This window comes from Pangasianodon hypophthalmus, chromosome 22 (genome assembly GCF_027358585.1).
Source record: "Pangasianodon hypophthalmus isolate fPanHyp1 chromosome 22, fPanHyp1.pri, whole genome shotgun sequence".
In the NCBI taxonomy this organism is placed as follows: domain Eukaryota; kingdom Metazoa; phylum Chordata; class Actinopteri; order Siluriformes; family Pangasiidae; genus Pangasianodon; species Pangasianodon hypophthalmus.
In genome coordinates, this window is record NC_069731.1 from 3138126 (window position 1) to 3163874 (window position 25749).

The window sequence follows — 25749 nt, forward strand, 5'->3', positions numbered from 1 at the left end:
AGTCCACAAGAGGGTTTCAGTTTGGAACATGGATTCCAAGTTCATTTTGTGGGACGGATTAGAACCTTTATCAGGCAGGCCAGCACCGCGGGGCGCACGTTTGACACCCTGTCTTAAAGCGATGATATTACACTCTACCTCATGTTGGACCTGGTTCTCTTCAGAGGTATAATGCCAAAATACATCCTGGGACCTATTGTAATAAGCTTTTATAAAGGTTCACGTAAGCTAGGCATTATTTATGAAGCCATATGAACACTACCCATCTTCCCACTGTCTGAAATGCTAATCCCAGCACTGACTGTAGTGAATCTACACAGAGAAGTGTGCAGCTGAGAAGTGACTCCAAGTCCTCTAGGGACATTCAGCCCTATAGGCATAAATATTATCAAAGCCACTGGAATATGTGTGTGTGGGTCATTAAATAATCATAAATATATTGTAGAATCCTCCTTTTGCCGAGGCGGTGCTCTGCTGAGGTGGTGCTTCCCTTCTAGCTTCAGATTTAAAAAAAACTAATAATAATAATGAATCATTGAAATGTGTACAAACGTCAGGCGGTAAAACATACCTGTACTTTCTAATGAGAGGAAATAGCTCAGTGAGTTCTCATTATACGAGACAAGGAAGTGGAAGGGATACAGCATGTGCGCTGAAAATTAACTTGGAAAATCGACATGAAATGGAAAAATGTATGAAATTCTACACCACAATCAGAGATTCAAGCACACTTTTATTCAGGTTTTTTTCTCTATTACAAACAGTGGTTCATTTTTACAGATAAGTTCTCAGGTTCTGCGGTAAGGAGGTCCTCTCTGTTCCTCAGAGAAGCAGGCTCACCATGTCAACTCTTCAGAAGCTAATTTTTTTCCTCCAGAGTAAATTCCACCACTTGAAAGGGAATTGAATGGGGTTTTTTTTAGGCTGAACAAAATCCTTGCCATCATTCATCACCCATCCCTGATCCTGCAGTAACACTAATCATAGCGGCTGCTGTGGAGCACGAGGCCCTCCGTTTGTTACAGGCTCCAGGTGGAAATGACAGTCTCTCATCCCTGTGAAACATGCGAGAGATCGCCGCTGCACGCTATCAAGGTCGGAGCATCTCGAAAGCTTCCTCCATCTCGCTGCTGTGGAATACACACGGATATGGAGCTCATTCTTGGTGTGCGTCGCTGCCTTTAAGGGTTACGAGCTCAAATACTGAAATATGAGAGTGCTTTATTACAGACAGTCCATAATTCCGTCCCCAATATCTTTTTAAATCCACAGAATTCACTATATTGATATACAGGTATAGATTTATTTCTTCTGATGGCGATTGAACATCGATTTGACATCCCTTGGAGCACTATTAAATCCATTATTAAAAAAAGGAAAGCTCATCACACAACTATGACTCCATGTAGTCAAACTCTTTCGTCTGACTAAGGATAAGAGTAAACGTGATACTACCGACACCATGCTTCACTGTGGTGAGTTCCAGGTTCCAACCCTATAGCCTATAGGATATTAGCATATAATTTCACTGTTGTTATACAGTGGCTTGTATACGTTTTCACCCCCGTTGAACTTTTCCACATTCTGCTGGAACTGAAATGATCTTAACTGGGATTTTATGTCATGAATCTACACAAAATATCTCATAAGAATGAATTGGGGGAATTTACATAAATTAATTAATATAAACAATGAAAAAGTTATACATAAGTGTATATAATATAAGTGCATAAGTATACATTGCCTTGACATTTTTCACATTTTGTAGTGTTAAAACCTGGAACTGCCCACAATGAAGCACGGTGGGGGTAGCATCATGTTGAGCATTACCCTTACCCTTAGTCAGACTAATGGGTCTTAAATATCTGTTTTTTTACCTGGTCACTGACTTTTGGTGGACAGCCTACTCTAGACAGAGTTGCAGTTGTGCCATATTCATTCAATTTTTTTTCATAATGAAGTTAATGTTGAGAAACAGGATGTTCAAGGTTTGGGAAGCTTTGCTACATTTCACTCCATTTCACAGTTCAGGGACACTCTTACTTTCCCTTCAGTGAAGATTGGTGGAAAAGCTTGAGATCTATAAGATTTTGCACTAAAACTCTAGAACTCTCAAATACAGATTTATACACAGAGAAAATCTGGAGATACAACTGAATTTTTATATCAGCGCTGGTTGAGTGGTTTGGGATGATCTGTGCGGCATTACAGTCAGACATCTGTCTGTCTGAGCATGTGCTTGTAATACGTGTCTGCTATAATGGAGAAAGAGAGCAGAGAGGAAGAGTGCTGAGTGTTCTGACAGGAAGAAGACACAAGCACTTACACCTAAAATAAAATGGATATGTCTGAATTGAAACCTTAAAACAAAACAGTGGCAAAAAAAAAATGAATGATTTCTTTGATTCTCCCTAAAACTGAAGTGTTTTATATCTCTTCCAATGGTTTCACTTTTTTATTTATTACAGAACAATACTTTTCATTGGCTTTCACCTAGTTTTTATCCATTTGTGGTTACAATTAATCTTGTGAAATGTCAAAAGCTAATAAACAATTTGATGAGCAAAGCAAAATAACCGTACTAGCGCCGTACACTTACCAATGCTACATCTTTGCTACTTCCTTCCGAGCTTTATTTTTATTTGTAATGTCTCTAGAGACATTTAATGAGAGTTCGTATAAGATGAAGAATAGGATGAAACCACAGTTTTAAGTTTTTCTTCCATTTTTGTGCATCGAACACTAAATAGGAACTAACTGGAGGTAGGATCTACAGTCATGAGTGGGGAACTGAAAAAAATCTTGGAATACACATGCCATAGGATTGGTCCGAGAAATCATTCGAGTCAAATAATTGGCTTTGTTGCTTTACCACATCATACCTAATTTGCATAGCATTGAGAAAATATCAGTGCAGATGTCATTTGCCATCACTGAAATCCCAGCTCAGTGTTGCACGTGGATGTAGAAAATGAACGCTTGCCTGTTGCTTTGTCGCTCGCTAGTGTGAACGTAAGAGTTTTTTTTTTTTTTTTTCAGATTTGAGAAGTGACTAGTACTGTGGTGTAATTGTTTTTTAATATGACCTCCATATGGCTTATGCTTCATGCCTGATGTGCAACCAGGGACTCACCCATGCGTCATTGTCCAAGACCTGCTTTGGTGCGTAACAATTGGTTCAGCCTTGACCTGGGTTTCAGATACTCCATCACTCTTGCGTGATCTCTGTGGCATATTTTGTCAGGGGATATTTTGTCTCAGTCAACTGTCATGGATGTACACATCACCAAAGCGTTGGAGCAATCGTCAGAGTGAGAGAGAGAAAAATGTCCTGATCACTTACTTTTGCACTTATATGTAATTATGAAATCACACAATTTAACATAATCATTCATTTAAATGAATCTAGTCAGACTTGCCTGTTGGCTATAGTTATCATCAGCAGTAGGCTAGTTAGCATTACCTCCTTGATCATACAGGATGAATGATAAATATTCTGTTGCCAGAGTGATCTATGTTATAATTGATATTGTAGCCAGTTTATTTTAGGACTGCTGATCTAAGATCTTATCAAGATTGACAACGACCCATAGGTCCTCGGTTAGCATAAATCAGGCCCATCTCAGGATAATTTACAGTATGTAGCAATTTAGGCACATATAACTGTACCTTCTTTAAGGGATAATGTGTTTCACAACACTCAGAGCAAGGCTTATATGAAAAGAGTGCATAATTATGAGCAGGGAATGTCAGGCTAGTAGCAAAAGGAATGATGCATTCTGGGTATATTGTGGGATTTTTGGGGGTGGAGGTTTTTGTTTTTTTATAAGAGCTTTGATAGATATTCTAACTAAATATCCTGCAAAATAGAGTTAAAACTAGTCTAATCATCTAATGATCATAGTTGTAGTCAGCACAATTTTCCCCTCTTAAACATCATTAACTACGAGCTTCTTAAAGCTGCAGTACATCTTTTTTCCTCCAGAATTATAGGCAGCATTATTGGATCTGCGCTCACTCTCTGTGAAGCTCTACACTAGACTCTAGACTTCATAGTGCTGGTGCCTGTGGGATAGAACATCCTGATACTTAGCAGAATTCATCAGCAGCATAAATCACCATGAGATTGGTTTGATTTTCCCTATTGTGATGGATGAAAAAACGATTTTACATGTGTACAATGCACCAATAAAGTTTCTGGAGCCTGAGAGCAATTTTTAAAATTGATTTCTTTTCGTAGATGACCATTTGTTTGCATTTAATTGAAATATGCAGCAGGGGTGTTAATATATTTGTCACATATCTTACAATTATTAAAGAATGTCTCATGAATATGATTTTTTTTGTTAAAATCAATGTATTGATTTTCTCCAAGTATTTTCTCCAACTGAGTGAGTAGAAAGTTTGAATTTTTCTTTAGTCCATTATATTCAAAAGTTTATATTTATAGTTCTGGAGTTGAATGTAAATATAGAAGAATAAAATAATGCAGATCAACAGCTTCAGTTAATGTTCACATCAAACATCAGAGACTTTGGGAAAAATGTGATCTCAGAGACTTTGTGCATGGCATGTGTATTAGTGCCAGATGAGTTGGTTTGAGTATTTCAGAAATTCCTCCAGGAATTTTCACACACAACAGCCTGCGAACAGTGGTGCGAAAAACAGTGGTGCGAAAAACAAAAAACATCCAGTGAGTGGCAGTTCTGAGGGCGGACATGGCTTGTTGATGAAACAGGTCAGAGGAGAATGACCAAAATTGGCAGAAAGGCTACGGTAAACCAAATAACCACTCTTTACAACCGTGGTGAGCAGAAAAGTAACTCACAGCACGCCAAACCTTGACGCAGACTGACTACAACAGCAGGAGACCACATCAGATTCCACTCCCGTGACCAAGAACAGGAATCCGAGGCTACATTTAGCACAGATTCACCCAAACTGGACATCACCTAGTCTTCACGGACAAAGTCAAAAAAGAAGGAGTACAAGTGTTCCTATTAAAGTGGCCAGTGAGTGTATATGCAGATAAACACAATTATAGGAATGCTTTCACTACATATTACACTGATTGGGTCAGATAATGAACAGCCTGAAACCAAATCTGCCTCCTTTATGAATTTTTGGTGTTGCATTGCCATGGCAACAGGCAATCTATTTCCAATGGTGTCGTGTTCAGTGAGGCGAAACCCACGACCCAAAAAGTCATGCCTACTCATTATTAATATTCTACACCTCCTAAATATCTGAGAAATCTCGCAGTAAGCCACGGAAGGATTATACTGGGAAAAAGGGACTCGTTTTATTATTATTATTCTTTTTTTTTTATAAAAAAGCAAATGAGTTTGAATCACATGGTGCTAGAAGCTGAGTATTTCCACTTAGAGCTGCACAGTATGTTATTTTGTAATGACTGCCATATTATTGGCCTTTTCAGTGCTCATATATCTCATATATTTGGTCGAAATAAATGCAGGCTGCTATTTAGCCGTGCAACCATACTGGTATCGGGTATTGGTTGGATATCGTACTGTTAAAACAAATGCTCACGCACCAACATCTGTTACCATGTGACATAAACCTAGTGTATGTTGTCACAAAAATGAACATACAACACAAAATGGCAGAGATCCAGACCTGTTTCATGATGCCAATCGAATCAAAGTAGACTGTAAACTGTGCTCCGTGGAAATATCAAAAAGTGGAGATACATCATCTTCCTACAATACAACTAACCTGATCAAACTTATTTGCATTGTTTAAACAGTATCTTAAATAGAGAGCGCGAGGACGGCGACCTGAGCGAACAGAGCAGTATCAGTGAACATAGTCATTACAAATGAGCGCAAGGTGCTGAGAATTGCACACACAAATGCATTCGCAGGTATTCAAGGAGCAGTGAAGGGAGAGTGAAAAGAAGCTGTTGAATGTGAGAGCAGTTCACTTCAGCGAGCACTGAGCACTGAGTACTGAGAAACATGTGCTTTCTGTGCACTTTGCTTGTGATTCGAAGGGCAGTTTTTAATGCTCACTGATACCACACTACATGCTCGGGTACAGGATGTTTAAGGTGCTATGTTTAACATAAAACTCAGCATGAGGAGTTGATTGCTAGCAGCACAAGAGTTCCAAAGACATATAAAAAGCTATTGATGCATCCCTAGCAATAAGTTCTTTAATTGAAATGTAGTATTTTTATCCATAATCATTCAGTTCTACCACATTCAGAGGGCTTTAAATTAAACACACACACACACACACACAAACACACACATTGTGCTGCTATGCCATGCATATTTTTAGCAAAGGGCATTTGTGACATTAGAATTCACCTGATGTCTCATTTCCTAAGTGGTTCAATGTCATTCTGCAGAGCGATGTGACGTAAAACTGCAGATTCATGGACAGAAAAAAAAAAAGTGCTAACTTATTATGACCATGCTTACAATTTTTTCAGTGGTAACTTCACTGCTGAATTCTTCATTCTGACTGTTCAGAGAGTGTTCATTTTCTATAACAGCCTTGACAGTAGTGCAGATGCACATCACAGGTTTAAATTAAAGTGCTCATTCTACTGCGTAATCGTTTCCATAGTAACAGCTTAGACAAGGACATGTATGGTCGGGCGAGCCACATAAGCAGATAATAAAACGTGTAAAAATTGATATGGTGAAGTTTTATTTTTTTCTGAGGGGATATTGCGTGTATTTAACATTTTGTGCAAGGAATCTCCAGTGTCAGCGCTAACAGTCAGAGGTAAAGCTGCAAATTTCAATTTTCCAGCATGATCAGGACAGGATTATACACTTTTCAGTTTCTCAGTAACATGACAAGCTGTGTTTTTTCATCATATTAAATATATTCAAGAGAGAAAGAACAACAGATGCTGGTGAGGGAATGACTTTATAGCTGCTATCAGTGATAACTTGTTTTGTGGCTGTTAAATGTAACTATAAATGGACAAAAAAAAGAAACATCAATAAAATATTGTAATAGTTGGTGAGTTGCTGTGGTGTAAGAGGAATAAAACATTTTGGGACATCCTGTTACAGGGAAATAATCAACCTCTAGGTGGTAACAGTAACTTCATCACAGCACCATGTTGTTGATTATTTTCCTATAACAGCACAGCATGTAGTATTTTCTTCCTCTTCTCCCACAGCAATTTGCCAGCATTACAAAATGATATTATTAAAGAACGTCATACTCTTTAACTGTATTGTTAACATGCACTGTGGCAGTAATTATACAAAATCATTACTATGTGAAGGTTTTATAAGACTATAAGACTATGAGCCTTATAGAAAGTGCTAGAAAAAGTGCTTCCCTTTTCTGCTCACAAACTTAAAGTAAGCAGAAAAGTAAACTGAAGCGAAAAAGCCTCTTTGACTGAATGGCTGGTTAATTGTGTTGGTTAAACTTCTAATTGCACTTCATTTTTTTTCTTTTTTTTCTTAAACTTTGCTACAGCTCAGCACTTTGTTAAAAAAAAAGCTGAATAGATAGATATCTAACTATGGGTCTGAGGGAACAGATGGGAGTTTTGGTTTTGCCTTTGGTCTTCGGTCTTGGCACGTGATTTGCATATACAATACATAAGTATATATATGCTTTTATATATATATATATATATACAGGCAATATATATATATAGTTATATATATATAACTGATCAGCATTATCATCATGTCAGAAAAAAGAAATAAAAAAGGGAAAAGAAGCAAATTGCTGCTGCTTAGGGAAAACGTTGTGAGCTGTGCATATGGCGTATATAAAAAAAATAAATGAGTGACTAAAGTGTCCTTCTGTAATAAATGATAGCGGATGAATTAAAAGTTTCAGGAGAAATGGTTTCAAACCGAAGTCCTTCAATTACTGCAGGGGAATAAAAAAATATTATTTTTTACTTGAATTCCCAGATGTTTGAAGTAAAACGCTTCACATCTCAGAGTGTGCAGTTTCGTTTCCAACATTAATTGCTGCCATATCAGCTACTACCAATATCCACATCAGCTAGAGTAAAGGGTCTTTAAATTAAATTTTATAATAAGTAATTACATTTATTTATTTAGTTCTATATTTATATAATTTGTGGATTTATTTACTTGTTGTAATTTAATTCAGACACTATATGTGCACTCAACAAAACAATTATATAGTTCGCTTTTTGGTTTCTCTTTTTTTTTATTAAAACTTTAAAACTTAGGTGACATGTTAAATAATCAACTAATTTCACAATTATGGAACTATTATTCCATATGTTTATACTTTAAAACATTTTATGTTATATTTTTATATATATTAAGTTTTTTAAATATTTTATACAATTATTATTGATTATTATTATTATGATTGCGATAATGATTATTAAAGCAACTAAATTTAAATCTGCATAAACAATAATTTGCAATTCTCACTGTAGAAATAAAGAAGTTTGTAATTATATTATAATATTTCCAGGTACATAGTTATGAAGCCCCGAACCGCAAGTTGTGTAAAAAGTCTGTAAGCTATGTCATTATTTTCACCTAATAACTCTTTATTTCAACATATTTTGTCATGAAATGTAACTTAATATGTAACACCGCACAATCGAGCAATAAGTCTAATTTCTTGATTATCAGATTAGAATGCTTATTCCGTCACTTAAGTGCGCTGAGGTATGGTCAAGGTTATGGCATAATGACATCAGGGCTTCAGCACACAGTCACATCAGTGAACATGTGGATTTCTGAGGATATGAAATCTGTGACATTTATACTCTAATGTGTCATTGTGATATACAGTGTGATTAAAATACTCAACTATTATTTTTTTGTTTACTCTGTCTGCTTTTCTCTTATACATAGATTTACTGTAGATATTTGTATGCATGTAAAGTTACTGAGTCAAAATGATCAATAATCGTAAATATTAAAATGAGCCATTGTCGTGGTTCAGTTTATAACTGTGAAGATTTTATTATAATTAATCAGCTAAAGGGACAAAAGGGTTCTATTATTTATATTATATACAGGTACAGATTTCACAAGTGTTACTTCCTCTGAGCAACATGCCTGAAACTCTCTCTCTCTCTCTCTCTCTCTCTCTTTCTCTTTCTGTGTGTGTGTGTGTGTGCGTCTTGCATATGCAGTGTCTTGCTCTCTCTTTCTTGTTCCTATATATATATATATATATCCCTCATCTCTGTCTGTCTCTTTCTGTCTCTCCTTCTTTTCCTCTGCCTCTCTGTCTGTCTCTCTATCTCTCTGTCTTTTGGTCTCTGTCTGTCTGTCTCTCTCTCTCTCCTTCTCTCTTTATGTCTATTTGTCTCTGTCTCTCTCTTTCTTTCTCTGTCTGTTTATCTCTCTCTCTCCTTTCCTGTTTTTCTCTCTCACTATCTGTCAGTCTATGTCTGTCTGTCTGTCTCTCTCTCTCTCTCTCTCTCTCTCTCTCTCTCTTTCTCTGTCTTTCTGTCTCTATCTTTGCCCCTTTCTTATTTCTGTCTATCTCTGTCTGTGTCGCTCCCTCCCTCTCTCTTTCTCTCTCTCTCTCTCTCTCTCTCTCTTTCTCATTCACACACTCACACACATTATCACAGACTCTTATTTCATTTGGAAGCCTGTGCAAGTTTAAGTGATCAATAATGATAAATAATAAAACAACCCAAAGTCATTGCTCATTTTTCTTAAACTCAGTTCCTCCACACACACACACACACACACACACACACTCACACACCCCATGTTAATCTATTTCTAATGATGAAGAACTAAATGAGCAAATAAAAAAAAGATGTACACATCAAATGCTTCAGGCAACGAGTCTTATTACAGAAATACAATAAATACAAATGAGCCCTGTTAGCTAAATCACACCGGGTCTGAGCTTCTTTGGATGATATAAATAAAGAGTTATAACACTGTATAATCCGGTTCTAATGGCAGACTAGTGGAACATGCTGGAAATGACTGATGATCCCAAAGGCTTCAACATGGACTCAATTAAAACCAACAGAAAACATTAACAGATAATTCATCCTGTGTGACTGAAGCTGCTTTAAGAGACTGGAGCCAATTAGAGTTTGTTCTACAGATAAGCACGATAAAGTCAGACCTGTAATTACAATATATATGTGCTTCCTTAATCCAGTTCTTAGATAAAGTGTAATCAGATCATTAGGCCTGACTTTGTAAGAGTGGAATCGTTTTTTTTTTGTTTGTTTTTTTTTTTTCTGCTTTAATGCAAGACACTACAGTGGAATACCATTTAAAAAAAAAATACAATTAAAATTACTGTTAAGCTTTGCCATTTTGTTCTTGATAGTCTTAAATGTAAAAGTATTTTTGTAGGTTTTGAACATTTCAGGAACAGTTCTGCACTATGTTTATTAGAAAGGTCAGAGGACAATGGTCAGACTGGTTCGAGGAGACAGGAAGGCTACTGTAACCACTCTTCAGAACCATGGTGGACTGAAAAGCATCTCAGAACATGCCAAACTTTGAGGCAGATGTGCTACAACATCAGGATTGTACTCCTGTCAGGCAAGAACAGATGCTACAGTGGGCACAGGCTCACCCAAACTGGCCAGACGAAGATCAGACAAAGAGCAGGTGAAGTTTTTTCCAATCTTCAACTGTCCAATTGGGAAGAAAATTGCACAAATGAGAATGTGCCCTAATAAAGTGGCTAGTTATTGCATATAATGGCTTATAATTCTTGTCATAATTCTTTATAAATGCTGATTAGGAGTTACAATAGTTCTCCATCTTTCAAGTACGCATTGAAGCATCTTATCTGAAAATATTCCTCCTTCTTTTGATATGCAAATTCAAACTGCCCGACCCTCTCTTATGTCGCAAGTCTAGAGCTGGAAAGGTGTGGATGAAGGCCATGGCAGGAACGAGTAATCTCTGCTCTGAAAACTGGGGGAGAATTTATTCCCATGTCCCTGCAGTAAGCAATGTGAAACCGCTGACACTTGGAAAGAATTTACTGCCCCTCTCAGCCTTGAAAGAGTTTCTCAGAAGCTCCAAGGTTAAAATGGGAAGCATTTTGTCTAAATCAGTGTTTCTCAGTCTGGGATTTCCTTCGCTGAACAGTATGGATTTCAAGCTGCTCTAACACATGGCTTTAATCAATATGAATGATGTGCAGTGAGCCAATGCATTTTGTCAGGTGAAGAAGAGAAGTGTAAACAATAAAATATGAAATTTTAAAGAAAATTAAAATGGATATTAATCGAATGACTGCCTTATAATGCTTAGAAACATTGGTATAAAATATTGCATGTAAGGCACTTAGTCTGGATTAACTGCAATCGTCAAGTTCGTGTGTCAGCTCTGCTTTCTAAATTATTTGTGTTGCACTTTATGTTTTCGTGAAGAAAAAGATGTGAAAGGGCAGTCAGTTATGAAGCCTGGTCAATCACAAAAGTGCCTCTGGAGACATTTTTTTTCTCTATTTCTCCCTCTCTATTTCTTTTGCAGTTAGCCCTTTGGAATCTAAGAGAGCTTTGAACATTTTGCCATGAATTTTGTTTTTTTTGTATTATAGCACCTTAAAATGTTTTTAACTCAAGTGCTTGGTGTAATTATTTCAGGCAAACTGTTAGAATTTATCTTTTTGTTTTTTTTTTACTTTTAGACATTGTATTGAGGTAACAGAATCCAAAACCCATAATAATCATCTGAACAAATGCATCCATAGTTCATATCCAGCAGATTAGAAAGTATTGTCCCCCAGTTGTTTTCCTGCAAAAGATATACGCAGAAACCTTATTATTAATAATTTTGTAGAATTTTCAAAACAAGATATCACTTCCCTTCCTTCCTCCACCATCTTGGAGTTACTTGTGAGAATATGACATGATGGTGTTTGGATGTGCTAACACCCCTCCATCAATTCCAGAGGGTTACCCGAACATCCATTCATTAACTCTTATGGATATCTGAATAATAAATTTAAGCACAGGTCTGCACAGTGTCTTCACACCAAGACATTGAGGAATTCCCATGTTCCTGTTTTCTAATGAACTCATCAGATCAGTTTTAATGACAAATAATAATGTCTTCTGTCTTTGTCGAATGATATCACACTAATCACTTACAAATCTACAGCCTCTCAATCAAGGAACTGTAGCTCTCTGTGTTAAATATCATCACGTTACTGAATAATGACTCAGAAGCTTTTGTGTCTCCTTTCTCAGGTAAGAAGTATCAATCACGAGTGCTATAGAATCTCTGATAATGAAGGGAAAACGAGAGTAGATTTTCATGTGACTGATGGTCTATAGGCTTTGTCTTCTGGCCATGTAGACCAGACACTGTGTCTGTACGTAAGCCTGTGCTGAATGTGATGTCAAACATAGTTTTTGATTAGAGCTCAGTAAGCAGCTTAGGGCAAACTGTATTCCATTTCCAGATGGTCAGAACCAGGTCTGATTATTATGTCAATTCAAATACGATGCTCCTGATGTGTTGAAATGTGTAGAAATGCATAATATTGTGTTCATAATATCTGCAGCCGAGCTTCTGGAGTTCTAGTACAGAATCGAATCCCACATATGGTAAGTCACGCTCCCAGATTTCCCCCTCTGGGACCAATAAAGTGCATCTGTCGATCTATCCATCCATCTATCTATCTATGCAATATGTAAGGTCTTTCATCACAGACCGCAGAGGGCTGAATACTCTCTCTTCATCTTGATGATTCAGCAGGTAGACTGGCCTTCTCCTTGAAGCACACAGTCTGATTCTTCAGTCATTTTTTGTGCTCCATGTTTCTCTGAGAAGCTATTCAGAACTAATATTTGCTTTACTGCCACACCATTATGTGCCAAGTAATTGTGCATTGGCCATATTTTTTCCAAAACAATGATGAGGCAATTATCAGTACAAGAAATGTATGAATGTCTCTTTAACAATATTAAAAGCAATCTCAAGGCTCTGAATAGCCAATTGAACATTTCAAGCCAAGTAAGCCAAGTTGTATTTATAAAAAAGAAATGAAAAAAAAAAAAAATCTAAGAATGGATCCCTGTCTATGGCTATTGACAAAAATATAAGGACATTCTGTACCTTTGGGCACTGAAACCACTTACTGAGGTATCAAAATCCAGTATTTGAAAGATCTCTGTAGCAACTAGGAGCAATTAACTAGACTGTGGTTCACGTATTTGCAGGTTCTGTATGTCTGGCATCCAGGCATGGCACCAGGCATGTGGAACTCTTCCCTGTATTCTGTATAGCGCTTGATAGATCAGAATCCTTGGCTATAAGTGTGTTGGCCTTGGAAAACCTTTCACATTGTGAACATTTGTGACCATTGTGTGGTCATTTCATCCTAACTGTGGTGCACAAGCATCACAATCATTTTCTGATTATAAACTGAATTGATTAGGTCTCAGACATTTTATGGCACAGCCAACAATCTGAAGAACTTGATGGACTTTCATTCCATGTTTTTAATCCTGTTTTTTGTAATATGTAAATGACTGAGGAATATGTCATGGGTAAATCATTGTGCACTGAGCATATTTTTTTTTCCAAAAACTACAAGGTAATTATCAGTACAAGAAATATGTCAGCCTTTTCAACATTATTTCTATTTGTCCTTCTCTCTATGTGGTCATTTGCAAATTCCCAATCACTACCTAACTCTCCCTATCATCTAGCAACCAGGGAGGGTGAAAGGTAGCCTTTGCTTCCTTGGAGACATTTCTGAACAGCTGCTAATGCTATGTCACAGAGTAGTCTTCTACAATTAGTTAGTGTCACTGTGATTGACAAGAGAGAAAGTAAGACCATCGCTCCCACCCAGACAGCACAGTAAATTCTGCTTTTTTTGGACTTCCAACTATGGAAGGCTGTGGCATGATCAGGATTCGAAATTGCAGTCCCTGATGAGCCCTATAACAAGTTTGTAGATGTTATTAGGCAGACTGACATTATTAGGCAGATTATTTGCAGAGAAAACCTAAATTTTTTGGGTATATTGCAGAATTTAGCCACAATAATATCTAACCAGGTTTCCCAGACTACCACACACAATTTCATTCATCTTCAGTAACCACTTTGTCCAAGTCAGGGTCAGGTTCCGAGCTTTTCCTGGGAACACTGGACACAAAGCCGGAGAATTCACATCTAGGGGCTATTTAGCATAGCTAATCTACCTACAGGAATATTTTAGGGTGGTAGGAGGAAACCGGTGAACCCGGAGGAAGCCCAAACAGACACAGAGAGAATGTGCGATACTCCAAACAGACAGTAAGCTGAGCTCTTTATAGTTCCGATACTTGTTTGCTTTTCCTCTTTAGCTATAATTTCCATGGCAACAACAGATTCTAAGTGCAGTGCATAGAGGTGAACTCACTTCCCTTCCAAAAATATCTTCTAAATGGTTAAAACCTAAAGGAAATATTGACTCAGGAAAGATGTGGGTGGATATGATGAAGGATTTGTGAGATGTTTGACATACAGGAAGATTATAGTTTAGCATACAGTAGGTTGGGTTGGGGGTGGATGCATTTTATGTTGTATTATATTATATTCCTGTACATAGATCCAACTAAAAGCACATTTAAGCCTCAAAGACATGCAATCTCTTTCCTCCTTCTGTTTGTAAACCAAGAGGGCTGCAGGCTGATTTCATTCTATTCCCTAATTAGACAACAAAAAACCAAAATCGTCCCATTTTCCACCCACATAAATCTAAAGCACGAGCTTCCTGAATCAACATGCTGCATAAATCCTCCTTAGAGTTTATTGCAAACGCCTGTCATCTCAGCATCTCAATTTACAGATGTTTGTGTCCTGCCAAGATGTGCGAGACAATTTATGAAAGGCTACACTACCAAAGTGTGCTTGATCCTACAAGATAAAGACCTCTGACATGGACTAGCCCAAGCTGTCAAGATAATTATGTTGCAACAGTTTGCTTCTCATTTCCTATTAATCCAATTACACAAAATATATTTCTGTATGTTATAGAGGTGCTAAAGGGTGTAATAAAGTTCTGAAATAGCAATAAATGTAGCCAGTTTTTAAAAAATAATGAAAAAGGTAGTTTTTTGTTCCACTTCAGCTGCTCTGTGCAGATTGGTTAGCACCCTGACCTACAGAGTGTTTCTCTTTTTTTGTGACATTTTTATTATGAGATACCTTATATTCTGGCAGCGCTCCAAAGAACAGAAGACAATGACAGTTTGCCAAATTTGGCAATTATGCTGGCAATTGTGTCATCAAGGCAATGGCCCAAGATTATAACACTGGATTAAAGGCAGTAAAAGGAATTGGCCCAGGTTCACAGTATTTGTCAAGGAAGTCCTTAAATTCTTTACAAATTTCAGCAAATTGTGAGAATAGCCAGGCCACCACCACCACCACCACCACCAGACTCCGCAACAGCTTCTCCCCGGAGGCAGTGAGAATACTCAACACACTGCTGCCTCCTAATGCCCACCTGGACAAGTCAAAAACCTAATGCAGTACCACTCTAGTACAAACATCACTTCAAACCTGCACTTTACAGTGCTCCTATGGGACACTTTCACTATTATGAGACTCGGTTGTTCTGCTACACTTATTACTGCTACACTACACAAAGCACTACATGACCAGAAATACGGTATATGGACACATTATAATCACACCCATATGTGGTTCTTCCCCAAACTGTTGCCACAAAGTTAGAAGCACAAAATTGTCAAGAATGTCTTTATATGCTGTAGGATTACAATTTCCATTCCTTAGGCCAAACCTGTTCCAGCATGCCAATGCCCCTGTCCACAAAGCAAGGTCAATAAAGACATGGTTCACCAAGGTGTGGTGTGGAAGAACACGACTCGCTTGCACAGAGCCCCGACCTCAATCCCACTGAACACCTTTGGGATGAACTGGAACACTGACTGCATGCCAGACCTTTTTGTCTGACATCAGTGCACAAGTTCACTAATGCTCTTGTAGCTACATGAACATAAGTCCAAACAGGAACATTCGAAAATCTAGTGGAAAGCCTTCCCAGAAGAGTGGAGGCTGTTATAGGAGCAAAGGGGGGACCAACTCTACATTAATGACCATGATTTTGGAATGGGATGTTCACCAAGCATGTATGGGTGTGATGGTCTGGTGTCCACATACTTTTGGATATTTAATGTAGTCTACAGGCAAGTTGCACCATTCGTGTACTATATATCAAATATATGTTTGTATATATTTGTGTTTGTGTGTATGTAAATATACACCTACCCTGTATGTCTTATTCATTTTGGACTCTACAGTCTTCTGAGTGTTCAAAATTCAGAAGCTGTGTTCCAAATTTCACCCTCCACTTTAATAATCATCAAATCCTCACTTTGGTATCCTAAAAAAAAAGCATTTATAAAATGTTTGCTTGATTTTTAATTATAAGTGGACTCAAGTAATCAAAAGCCAGACTCAATTATAACTCAATCCAATATAACAAGTTTGAACCAACTTCAAAGCACCTCCTACTCAACCCCACCACTGCCCTCTGCAATTAGTGCAAATTAAATATTAGGCTGTTGAGTGTTATTCAGTTTCTTTGCAGCGCGTCTGCTCTAAAGCCTGTCCTGTACTTCGCAAACATGGAAACCTGCCTGCTTCCCACTTCTCACACCCCTGCCACTGTACCGATGGGGAAATCAATGACTATAAAAGAATAAAGGGAGTGTAATTGGTTGTGAATGGCTGCGATTGCCCCTTCAGGCACCTGCGATGAGGAGTGTGTCCATGATGAGGAGGTGTTGGGAGTTTGAACATCTTGCTGATGCCCTCCTCCGGCTGTTTTCCTTGACTCTGCCACTGGGCAATCTCCTGCTGTCGCTTCTGCAAGTACTACAGAGAGAGAGAGAGAGAGAGACAGAGACAGAGAGAGACAGAGAGAGAGGGAGGGAAAAATCAATTAATTGTAAAAGACACCAGCAACAGGCAACAGGACTTTTCAGAGACACTGAAAGAAAGACAGAGCTGGAACTAAATAGATATAGAATGAGAAAATAACTCGGATAAATACATGGTGACAAACACGATTACAAAACTGTCTGGACATGTACACTAGACGAATCAGCTAGCGTTCAGACTGTAGACAGAAAAACAGAAACGCCACAAGGTACATTTCCGCATGTGCACTGAAGGTCAATTCATTCAACAACGTTGAAGTTTAATACTTTTACTTGTCAGATATTTGCCCACGAGGCTGTTATAACCTGCTCCAAGTGTCAAGGTTCATTTAAGTACTACGTACTCTTGGTGATCCATCCTGAACATTTTAAACCTGACAGGCTTGAAACTGAAAAATGAAAAACCCTGGCTTGCACATTCTTCCTTGCTGGTGGTCATCAAGCAAGGCTATTAAGTGTTCGAATCCAGTCGAAGCTTTCCTAATGTAATAAACAACTGTCATGGAGGAAAATTCCATTTCCAGGCTCTGTTGGCATGATTTACATCACCACTGAGGATATTGGTCATTTCTTTTCAAATTGGAGGATATAATTACAGATCAGAGAAATGATTTAGGATTGTGTAGTGGCAGTGCAGGATCAGCAGTGTATGATGGTAAATGGTGATGGACGTAGCGTGTACGGTACACAGGGGGAGAAGGAGGGAGAGATTGATGTCTGAGGTGATTACTTGTGTTTGATGTAAAGGCCTTTGTGGAAAGCCACATGCAGGAAAGACTTCGCTCACTGCTCCATTCAAAGCAACATTTTTGCCCCACAGCAAGACCACGATGCCTAAGAGTGTAATAAATGCCAACAAGTTGCTGGGTAATTTCCTTTTGTTGCCATTTTGGGGAAATACGGTGCTGACGATGGTGTGAATACCAAGATAGCAACACACACACACACACGCACACAGTTTTTCAGGGAAAGGTTTTTGTAAACATGGTTTTTATTGGTGAAGTAGACATTATGTTCACATATAGTAGAAGTGTAGAAGTCTCTATTTTTTCCACTTTATAGACCCTTACCGTCCTACCTTCAGCAGAGTAAAGAGTTACTGCAGTACTGATCAAATAAAATAGAGATGTAGAAAAAGGTAGAAATAAATATGTTTATTAATTCGTTTAAATTTCATTTTGAAAAATGCAAAATACCAAAATGGCAGCATGCACAAGTGATTTTTTTTTTTGAAGTTTCTCCTTGTTGGTGAAGGAAACATGAAGTTAACATACACACTACAGTTACCATTTTTTTTCCATTTAAATACTGACCTACCAACAATATATAAAACAGCAGCTGCAATTCAAAACCATGTATACGCACAAACAATGTTAATTAATTAACTGAAAGTAAAAAAAAACTTTTTTTGAAGTGCAAAACGTCAAAATGGCAACACACACAAGTGATTTCTTGCAAAGAATGTTTTCCCTTTTTCTATTGCTAAATGTCTTTATTAGTTCACATATATAATAGATTTTATAGTTCCACATACCCTCCTAACCTCACACAAGTAAGGAAAAAAAAACAAAAAAACAAGATTTATGGAAATTTCTTTTTGCAAACTTCGGCAGTGCAGAAGTTTGTGGGTGTTTTGGGGAAATACGGTGAATATGAAGTTTACATAATATGTACTATGCATAAATATGTATGTACAAATGTAGATATATTGTATACTATATGTATAAAAAGGGATAAAAGTAAAAAGTATTAAGTAAATTTAATTTCAAATAAAAAATGTAAAGTTAAAAAAAGTTTTAGAGTAATTCCATTATGAAGTGTAAAAGTTTGTGACCATTTCGGAAAAATCTGCTGCTGAAGTTGGTGTGAATCCCAAAAATGGCAGCACACATTTTTTGTTGAAGTAAGTATGAAGTTCACATACACAGTAGAATAAATATTAAAATAAAATTTTTTAAAATGAAATAAATAAAAAAATACACAGATAGGATTACTGCTGTACAAAAATATGAAGTTAAACGTGCATCATTTAAAGAAACTAGAACTTGCACATCCTAATAAAGCATACTGCTTTTGTTACTTTTGCCCCATCATATTCCTTTTCCCCTTACTTTCTTCTTTTACACCTGAAGTGTAAAAGTGTGAACATGAAACTGTTGCATAAACAACCATCGACTCTCACCCTGGCAGTGTTTTAAAGATGGATTTATTGCAGCCTTACAGTTTTTACATAAGGAGACGTACACGTTATATAATCTGCCTTATATAGGATTCAGTTCTGCAGCAGGAGATGAATGACATGTAAGATGTGAGTTCTGAAGTCACTTTTTCATACTTTCTCCTCACTCAAAAAAAATAAAATAAAATACATCTCAGACTTCCAAAGCTGGAGCCTCAAATGGCCATTTCTGAATGGAATACAAAATGCATTTCTGTTGTGATTTTAGTTGCTAAGCTAATTTATTGCCTAGCAACCCAGCTAAAATCACAGTTCTACCCAAGGTTTTTCCATAAACAGACTGATAGTTTTCTTTTTTATTTATAGATCACAAAATGAGCAGAAATCCTGAAGAAAAAAAAAAACATCTATGCGCTTATTGTATGTCTGTCATAATTTCTGTCCAAGTCACATTTTTGTTCTTCAATGTTCTTTGTTTTTCAATGTTCTTCGTTCTTCAATGTTCTTCAGCATCAAAACAATAAAGGAAGCTAAAATAACATAGGTTTGCTCAATGTACTATGAATGTGGTGAGAGAGTATGTGTGTGTGTGTGTGTGTGTGTGTGTGTGTGTGTGTGTGTGTGTGTGTGTCGTGTTGAGGGAGGAAACACATCCAGGCATGCTATTATAGGAAAACAATCAAAGATGCAGTGGTGTGATGTGGGCTCATGTGAAGTGGAGCTACTTTTACCACCATATAGTTGATTATTTTCTAATAACAGCACATCCAGAAGAGTTTTGTTTCTCTTCCACAACAGCAATTTGCCAATGGATACAAATTTGCTTTATTACCAAAGACACATCAATTTTTTTTATCTGTTTATAGTTATAATTAATGGTAGGGAACATTATTGTGGCTCACCAGTCTGTCTTTTTTCTGTCTCTTGATATTAATAAGACTAAAAATATGTAGCTTGTTGCAACTTACCTTAACCTTGTCTTTGTCTGGTACAAAGGGCTGACACTGGAGACTCCTTCCAAAAATATTAAATAAGAAATCTCCTTACAGATAAATTAGCCATACCAATAATTATACATTTTATTAACCTGTATATGTGGGTCCCTGTGAATGATGTTACTATAGAAGTGATGACCATAATGCAAGAGATAACAGGAACTAGCGTTAAATGTAACAATAAATTGTTAAAAAGCACAATGTGTCATTCATTAATCAGTTAAAAGTTTTAATCACTGGCAAATCACTGTGATATAAGAGGAATAAAACACTCTGGGATGTGCTGATATAGAAAAATAATCCCCTTCAGGGTGGTAACGGTAACTTCACTTCACATCACTGCACCCTATTGTTGATTTTTTTCCTATAACAGCACACCACATTGTGAGTGTGGTGTTGAAATGGATTCTGAACAGAGCGTACCAAAGCTCAGAAAGAGAACGGGAAAGAAAAAGGGAAAAGAAAGACTGATTATAGACAGGCAAAGAGAGTAAATAAGGCTGTTTGATTTCTCAGCTTTTCTGATGAAAAACACAAAAGAAATGACGCAGCAGTTTTCAGAGAAGGTGCTGTGATAAAGTGATTCAGATAGCACGACATCCCACACTGACTCGCAGACGGATGACACACACCACATTCAATTTTCCTTTTTAAACACTTTTAGATTTTATTTTAATTGTATTTAGAACTAGATGTGAAAGGTGGCTACGTCGGAATGAAACTTACGTCAGAACAGGATAAACGCTACTTCTACAAAGCTGATAGAATAGATTCTGATCCTTATGTGCTTTCCTCCGAACTGCTGATTTCACTTAAACTCACCGTGCAGAAGCAGGTCAAAAGTTTCAGTTCATGTTCACATCAAATGTCAGAATGGGGGGAAAAATGTGATTACAGTGGCGTGGTCGCTGGTGCCAGGTTTGATATTTCAGAAACTACTGATTTTTTGGGCTTCACACACACACACACACATCCACACACACACACACACCAGTCTCTAGAGTTTATACAGGATGGTGTGAAAAAAACACTTCCAGCAGATCTGAGGAGAATGGCCAGACTGGTTCAAGCTGACAGGAATTCTGCAGTAACTCAAATAACCACTCTTTACAACAGTGGTGAGCAGAAAAGCATCTCAGAACACACTGAACATTAGGGAGGATGAGTTACAACAGCAGAATACTACATTGGGGTCCACTCCTGTCAGCCAATAGCATGAATCTAAGGTTACTGCAGGCAAAATGCTAATATTAGCAATACTTGCTGCTGAGATAAAGTTGTCTCATAATGTAGCTAGCTAGCTACAACGCACATAATGGAGGAATAATACATTGGAGGTGTGCCGTATGTAGTGGTGTATTATCAGTACTAGTGTAGTTGATTATAAATGATCAATTATAAATCATCCTAATGAAGCACAGACACAATGACATTAATACCGTCAGTCCACTATTCAGTCCTCCAAATGGCATCAGTTGCATATATAGTGTGATATCACAAGGATGCGCGGTCACCATTTAGCCATCGTAACAGGAACAAAGTCCTAAAAACCAAAAGGAAGACCTGTTGTTTCTGTTCAAGCTGCTGTATAAAGGTGAGTGTTGATACCTAGTGTTGTACTTGATTTCTTGGCTTCAACATGATCGGCAGATGTCTCCATCAGCAGGTCTCCACATGGTTGTGGATTAATGCCAGGCGTGGAAAAAGTACTAAGAAAGTATTCTTAAAGTGCCCCTGAAAGCAAAGTTTGTGTTTTGGTGCTTTTCTGTCGCTGTCCTCAAGTGACACCAATACAATTGTATATGTAGAAAAAAATACAAAACTTCCAAGAAAACAATTCCATTTTTTCATGCTTGTGCTCTAATTAGATGCTCTCTAGAAATGTATATGTCCCTCCCCAGGGGTGGGCCTTGCCCTACAATAGCCGTTTGTTAGCTTGTTAGCAGTTCATTAACTTGTTAACAACAGTAACAGTTTGTTGGCTTGTTAACAGCAGTAGCAGTTTAGTGTTAGTTCATTAGTAGCAGTTTGTAAGCTCATTAGCAGCAGTAGCAAAAAAACTGTCATTAAAACTCTACTATTCTTAATATTTAGTTATTTTGCTAAGCTATTTGTTTGATTTGTTTATAACATACAGTCATCGGTTGGATGAGAGAAAAAGAGACCTTCGCCATTTGTACGAGTACTTTGAAGGTCTAAATAAAAATCTAAGGAGTAAAAAGACTTTTTTCTTAGAAGTGTGATAAAGTAAAAGTAAAGTTGAGTCACTCAAGTAAAGTATAAATGCACCAAAATAATCACTAAATATAGGAACAAATTACAATTACTACCATAAATTACTACAATAAATACAATAAGTATTTTCCACTACTCACTAATGTCCTTTTTATCTAAACAAAGCAGACCTAATAAATGTTTGCCTGAATGTCCAAGCACCATCCTCTTAAATTAAAAATCCTAGCAGATAAAAATAAAGATGCAGCTGATTTGAACATCTGGCTGTTCAGGAAACAATGAATTTCTGAAATTCCTGAGTGCTGAAAAATTCCAACCAGTCTTTCATTTGGTTTCTCATCTATGGCACACGTCAGTGTATATCCATAATCTGAACGCAGAAGATAATCCTGTTTTTCACAAGTTTTCTTTTTTTGATGGGAAATTTCCTACTGTGCACATTCTCATTTTCACAGAACACAATACCATTCCCCCATTATGTGCTTTCAAGCTTAGTGTTTTTGGACTGTCATGTTCGCTCCCTGGACACTTTGCTATTTACCTAAACAGAAAAGGGGCATCTGTGTACACAGCACGAGTGAAATTACATGCTGAATACATTAGCATTATCTGTCTGATGATGGGAAGGCTGTGAAATTCTATGAGCAAGGCTATTAGACACACCAGGTCTTAGCAGGTCTTAGAAATCTTTGAATTACAAATGAAAGGCCGACTCATTCAGGAAGAAAAAAATGCACCGTGTTTTTTTTTTTATCTCCAGTTCTCCTTTTTAAAGAATCAAGTCAAAAGAAAAATGTCCAATTAACTGGTCATTTGTGTTTAGAATGTGAGATAAATAAAATTATTAGAGCTAACTGCTTAACTGCTGTAATTGATATTTTATTGATATTAATTTCACAAATTAAAAGAGCTGTTTTTTAAAAGTAGGCTTTTTCATATATCTTGATCATTGCACAAAGAAATTGTGAGAAATTCTTCAATTCAAGATCTTAAAAACTACTCAAAACAACACACTTTTTGTACGACAACCAGGAAATACATATATTAACTTTTTTTTTTTTCTTCATACCCTACTGTGATCACATGGTTACAACATACAGTGCAAGCAAGCGTAACACAAGGCAAGCTAAGAACAGATAAAAGCTTGCTAGCAAACTCCAACCAAACTCAGACTCAAGATAAGTGTCAGGAGTTTGAGAAATGTGGCATTCCCGGCTGCAAAGCAGAAAATAAACCTTCATTTCATGACCAGAGACAAAATTTGGATTATGGGTAGAAGCAGCAAACATTTGCATATTAAATAATAAAATCAGTGTATGTTTTTTGGAACAGCAACAGGCTGCAAAAAAGATGTGTGTTTCTAAAGATATGAAATGTGGTTTTATGTCTGCTAAGAACAATTTTACGCCTGTTAGTCCGTTCGTCGAGTCTGAATCAGAGTGAAATTACTAAAATACTTTTGTTTCAATTGTAGCATATTGTTTCACGTATGTAGAATTTAGACTGTTTGAAAGCAATCCTGAAATAAAAGACAAAATAAACACTGGATGCAAAATCTCAAGATGTTTTAAACTAGTCATTTATAGAAATTCCTAATCATTTATTTAGTGTTGACTCCATGTTCTCTGGGTTCAGATAACTGTTGTGATTTCTCACACACACTTGGTAAGGTTTGTTTACTTCTGACAAATGAATGAAGGAGTTTTCTGGTACGTTTTCAGTCCTACACACCCCTCACCCCTTTTTTTTTTTTTTTTTTTGCTTTTTGGATTGTTTAATTATGTGCACTGTGAAACCAAACCAAACGAATAGCAAACAAATCAACAGTTTCAATTTTGCTCTGATTTGGAATCAGGAAACAGACTAATTAGGCATGAAAGAAATGAAAAAAAAAAAAAAGCACCCTTGACTGAGGGGCATGTAGGGCATCCATTCATCCATGGTCAGAAAAGCAGCAATGAAGAAAGTCCTCAAATAATTAGTTTTAAACATTTTATGTATCACATCCAGCATTATATATACATATATATAAAATAGCACCTGGTGTCTCAGCTTAGCAGCTTGCATCTACACACAATGCTGCAACTCAAAACACATGGAATGTTGGATTCATTTCCAGCAGGTGAATCGATTCAGAGTCAAATCGCTTTCTCACTGCATTATACAGCTCTACCGTTCACCTTGAAACAGACTGAGATCACCTCGCTCACATGCTCATGGACCAGTTATTAGTGTTCTCACCTTCCTAATGAACCAAACCAAGGGAGAGAACATACCAGGGTTCCATTCAAATGGACTAAATGTTGCATGTGATAGATAAAACAAGATGATAAGCTTACACTTCTGATTCACCAGTTCTGTGACTAAATCAGCTTCTAAATCAGATAAACTGCTGATCTGCAGACCTTGTAATCAAATATTGTTTGTCTTCTCCTTCTACACATTCTGCAGCAGAATCAGGGGCATGAAGGTACAGTTAGGGGGCAGCAGCCACATTTTGGAACTTATGCGAGTCAACTAATAAATGTCAATGATCATCAGGGATCAGCTTATGAATATTAATAACAGGCATCCCACAACAGTTTATTAAAGGTCACTTGTGATGGCTAAATTGGAACACTTATTGGAAGTGTTAAAAAATACAGCACATTTAAAAACTGTGAACAGTTTCAAATAAAGGCACTTTTTTCCCATCAAAATGGAAATGGCTTTATTTATTGTTTTGGAATAACATACTCCTAGACAATAGAATATTATTTTTGGGATGGGTCAGATCGCTACTGAGGCAGCACTAGACTCCAGGCACTGAAGACTCCTTCCAAAAATGCCAAATAAATGGCTCCTGTTCATTTCTTACTGTCAGAGCTGTTGATTCTGACCATTCAGAATTAAAAATTCACTAACAGTGCGCTATACGATGTATCAGCCTGTCTGAGGTGTTCCTCAAGGTTCAGTTTTTGGCCCACATTAGTTCTGTCTTCAAGTGCTTCTCCAAAACAATTGAAATGGAGCTAACTGTTACACACCTACAGTACAGTGACACCAACACTAATGTATATTAGTTATGCTAGATGACTGAGGCTTTTGCCCTAGTGTAGCATGAACTGGAAGTTTTTGTAAACTGAAATCCAGGCAGAGAATCCCAAACTGTGTATGAGTACAGATTAAGAAGAAGAAGTAAGAAACTTGGTGATCATATTTTACTCCAAGCTGACATTCCCATTAAATCCTATCACATCATGGCAGTCTTTCTCCTGACAAAAACTGCCAGACCATAGCTTCCTTGAGTGGACTCATTTCAGCAGAGGACTCAGTATAAAAGATGTGTTTATTAATAATAATAATAATAATAATAATAATAATAATAATAATAATAATATGAAGGAGAAGAATAATTAGCATCGACAGTGATCCTTCTTGGCAAACTGACTAACTCGTTT